Consider the following 5,298-nt stretch of genomic DNA (forward strand, 5'->3'; position numbering starts at 1 on the left):
CCTCCTCCCCCTCCCCCTCTGTATCAGTATGTCACGAGACAGTAGAAATTCAATGGCACATCGGGTTCTTGTTGTCCAGCGATGTGTTGTGGTTGCCCCCTGGTATGCAGCACAGCTGGTTTTCAGCTAAAGCTTCTTCTTTTTTTTGCTGCCCAGATGCAATCTGACTGACCTGAGAACACATAGACGTTACCTAAAACCAACGTTAATTACGGTGTTAACATTTGCTTTACACTTATTCTGGTGGAAGAAGCAGGCCTACTTGGTTTGTTAGTAAAAGTCCTGCAGTAGTCCAGTCATTTTAAGCCAAAATGTGGGTCAACCTAGAACAAATTGCAACAGAAGCATGATTTTGTATCCTCAATATCTCCTGAGTAAGGAAAAAAAAGGCCCTGAAGAATCTCATTAAGGGAAGGTTTCAAAAAAGAGCCAGATATAGTCTATTCATACGCCTTTCATTATTTTTCTCACGTGAAAAGGGTAAACATTTTAACCTTTAAATATCACCAAGAAAATTACTGAGTTGATTATTTACATCAAGACAAACACAAAATGCATATCAACTTTCTTAAAATTTGTTTGTTAACATTAGCAAACGGTACATCATCTAATTTCGTATGTGCTAATAAGCATAAATACCACAACAGAGCTAAACATTGGGTATTATCGGGTGAAAATGTCTTGTTGAATCTTGTTTACATCTTACACTGAAAGACTTAATGTTGAGGTCTGAATGGAACCCATTAAGGCTACCCATGAATATTATTACATAGAGGCAGGAAGAAGAACTTTAAACCAGCCTCAAAAAAAGAAGTAGCCTACTCATTATACAGAATATATATTTTATAAATTGATTATAATTATTGATGCATTAATGTGTTCATCATGTTAATGTAGCAGCTGGTGGGTAACTTGAATTACTTTGCATAGTTTAATCCACGTGTGAATTTCCCTCTGGGGAATTAATATAATTAGTTGTCATTATTAGTATTAGTTAGCAGCATAGGAATCAATCCAATATTTTCAAGTGAGAAAAAATGTTTTGAAATCCGCATAAGTAATTGGCCAGAATCAGCCAATAGGGTCCTTCAGCCCATAACGTAGATGCGTGAGCGTGGGACCTCGCACATGTAAAGCAAGGCCAAGCAAGGCAGCTTTATTTGTACGGCACATTTCAGCAACAGGGCAATTCAAAGGGCTTTACATAAAACATTAAAGAGCAGTTAAAAACGATAAAAAAATTAAAAACTGATCAAATAAGGGAATGAAAGTTACAGTGCAGTATAAAACATTAAAACAAAACAATAACAAATATAAAAGCAGATAAAATACGAGAATTAAGGCTGTTAAGGTCTGTGGGAAGATACCTGAGAGAAGAGACGTGTTTACAGTCTGTAGAAGATCAGAAGCCAAACAATCTGAAACCTTTTTGAAAATACCCGTTGGTAGACTATCAAGGTAACTGGAGGAGGTTTTCAGATGATGTATAATGTCCTCCAGGTTTTTATGGTTGATTATATTAAACTGTGTCATATTGGAATTTGTGTTGCCTGTCCGCTGTGTCAACACATATCCTGTACTTGGTGTGGTGGCACTGACTGTTTGTCTAATTATCTGAATTTTGTCTTTGAAGAAGGAGGCAAATTCAATGCAGACCTTGGTGGATAAAAGTTTAGACACTTCTGGTACTGGAGGGTTTGTTAATCTATCGCCAGTCAGTAGCAAACAAAGCACGTGAATTATTATTGTTTCTGTCAATAATCTCAGAGAAGAAGGACCACCTTGCATACCTCAGTTCCAAATTATAAATGCGGTGTTATAATGGACCTGGTGATTCCTTTTTTGCCACCTGCGTTCAGCTTTTAGACACTCTTTTTTCTGTTCTCACAAAAGGACACCATCGATGTCTTGAAAACAGAGGCCAAGCTAGAACTACCACAAATCTGCTGAAAAAAAAACTCATTTAAACTCCAACCTCTGTCTGTGCTAATCTACTCCAACTATAGCACCTGACACTAAGATGATCCACAGGTGCCACATGAGGGCAGTGTAGGTTTGGTAATGCTGAGAGAACACCACCAGTTCAGCACACAGGGTATTACACAGTTAAGACCTGGTTGTTCACAACAAGCAGTATTAAACTTCTGAGTGAGCCAAACTTTCTTTTCCAAAGAAACATATTACATACTGTTAGGTGGAAAATGTTATCTGGATAATAAACTGAAAGTGCAGTTTTATCAGATTCTGTTATTATACTTGACAGTTTCTGTCCCATTTTCTCCCTACCTTGCCATCTACCTATCACGTCAAGGTGCATTACCGCCACCTACGCTGAGGTTGCCGATCTGCTAGGTAGCTTTTAAGGAAACTCACTGATAGAAAAAAGGAAACCCCCATGAAAGATGATGTTCTGATGTTCAAATGTTCTTACATCACCTTATTTTAGTTGTATAGCCCTGCCGTAAGCTTTGTACAGTCACATTTACCTGTCCTTAATGAACAGCTCTTTTGCATTTTCAGTGTAAAGAGCCAGAGGCATAAAGGAAAAGGGGGGGGGTCCAAAAAGATTTACATTTGGTCCTCCAAAAATGTACTTTGGCACATAGAAAAAGGGGCATGGTGGCACGTGCGACCAGTGCTTAAAAGTCCCATGGCATTAAAAAATTTACCTTTATGACTTTTTTTAAACATTAATATGAGTTCCCCAGCCTGCCTATGGTCCCCCAGTGGTGCAGGTATAAACCGAGCCCTGGGTATCCTGCTCTGCCTTTGAGAAAAGGAAAGCTCAGATGGGCCAATCTGGAATCTTGCTCTTTATGAGGTCATAAGGGGCAAGGTTACCTCCTCTTTCTCTGCTTTCCCCACCCAGAGAATTTGCCCCCAAAAGAGCAAAGTGGCAGTTGGTAAGGCTACCCCCCCCCCAAGACAGCTCCAGACCTTGGGTTCCGTAAGTAAATTTCCAATTAATTTCTCTCATTGACGTCTGGAAAAATCCATACATAAAGTGTTTTAGACCATGCCTTAGGCTAACCAGCTACCATGTGGTTCATAAACATACAACATATCATTTCAAGTGAAAAAATGAACAGAAAATACAAAAAAAGTCAAAGGTACAAAACTGTGTACATATTTTCATTATAGAATGAAGGAACTACTCATCCCATAAACCACACGCACCACTGAACGTAGGAAGCTAACGTTTGTTTAGCTAACAGCTAATTTGGCTTAAAAGACCCTCAATAAAACTTGAAAAGAACCTTTAAAATATATAACAGCTGTTACGTCAGCTATAGCCTGCTTTCCCAGTGTTTAACATGTTTAACATTTTTTTAGATTGAATCAAGCTGTCCGCTCTCGGTTAGCCGAATTAGTTGTTAATTAAACTAATGTTAGCTTCCTAGTGGAGGCTAACGGCAGAAGCGTGGGAACAGATGATAATTCGTGCAGTGTTGTAAATCCTCGTATGCTCACAGATTGAGTACCAACAGCTCCCCCACCTCACCTACATGAGTTCCACCAATCAGAGGCATCGCTGTGGGATTGCGGGTAATGAAGTACTTACCCGAGACATTGTGAATAAAGAACTTCTGGCATCTATATGAGCAAATACAATCGCTTAGTCATGTGGTAGCTGGTTTTAAGGCTACCGGTTACGATTTTATGGCTTATACCTCAATTGTCAATGGAGAAATTGCATTGTATTTTTACTTCCGGGATTGTCGAGCTCTATGGCTACAGACTCAGAAATGGCATATATTCAGGAAAGCTCATTGTGGGACTGGCTCTAGTGGCTTCAATTCTGCACCAGTGCTGAATTTTAGGAAAGAGACTTCAGATATGGTATTAGGGGACCACTAAGGTCTATATAAAATAGACTTCAGATACAGTATTAGGGGACCACAAGGTCTATATAAAATAGACTTCAGATACATTATTAATGGACCACTTAGGTCTATATAAAATGACTTCAGATACAGTATTGGGGACCACTAAGTCTATACAAAGGACTTCAGATACAGTAAGGGGACACTAAGGTCTATATAAAAGAGACTTCGATACAGTATAGGGGACCACTAAGGTCTATATAAAAGAGACTTCAATACAGTATTAGGGACCCTAAGGCTATATATAAAAGAGACTTCAGATACAGTATTAGGGACCACTAGGTCTATATAAAAGAGACTTCGATACAGTATTAGGGACCACTAGGTCTATAAAGACTTCAGATACAGTATTAGGGACCACTAAGGTCTATAAAAAAGACTTCAGATACAGTATTAGGGGACCACTAAGGTCTATATAAAGAGACTTCAGATACAGTATTAGGGGACCACTAAGGTCTATATCACAAACTTCAATACAGTATTAGGGGACCACTAAGGTCTATATAAAAGCATCCAAAGGGCACCATGTCAGGGGACCTTTAAAAATATTAGCAGCTGTTATTGTATACAATTTAAACAATACAAATTTAGCTTTTTCTAAAAAGGAAACCTCTCTTTTGTATTTTTAGTATTGCTGTTCACTATTATACTATTACTCTTATCCGATTACTCAATTTATCAATGACATAATCGGTGGAATAGTCATTTACTAAAATAATCGATAGCTGCAGTTCTACCACAGAGAAACAACATAAAGTTAAATGTCAAGTTGTGTTTACAGCTTGTTCATCTGCCTTAGATTGCCAAAATATCATTCAATACAGCATTAATATACAGCAATCTTACATTAAGTTAAATTTAGCCTCTAGCTTAATTTAAAAGCACATACACACACTGTAGCAGCTACTTTGTTCTTGTAGAGACCTCATAATGGGCCGCTGTTTGTGTCGTCTGCTTGTCTCCAGCAGTCAGTAATTTGGGATGTGATGTCACATAATGCTCCCAAGGTTCTTCAGTGTCCTCTTCACATATTAGAGTGGATGGAGAGCTCCCCACTGCGTCATTTACTGTCTTAAATGGTGATGGAGACAATTGCTCATTTATCACAAGAAGTGGTGCAGTGTGCGTCTACAATGGCCTTCTCCATAGGGCCTCAGTCTTATTCACACACTGAAGATCCATTCTCACACTAATGATTAGCCAGATGCGAGTCAGTTTTACTGCCCAATGGATTAAAACTGCAAGGAATGAGCTCTTGTACATGCTGCAGCTGTCCTCGCTTAAATAAAACAATTGTTTTGTCATGATTACGCAACTCCAGCTTTTTTCATAATTATTGTGGTGAAAAAAGTGCAGTTTGACGAGGACAACCAACTTCATCACAGAGCATTGCTGTAGAGAAGGAGTAGCGGGA

This window comes from Etheostoma spectabile, chromosome 23 (assembly GCF_008692095.1).
Source record: "Etheostoma spectabile isolate EspeVRDwgs_2016 chromosome 23, UIUC_Espe_1.0, whole genome shotgun sequence".
NCBI lineage: Eukaryota > Metazoa > Chordata > Actinopteri > Perciformes > Percidae > Etheostoma > Etheostoma spectabile.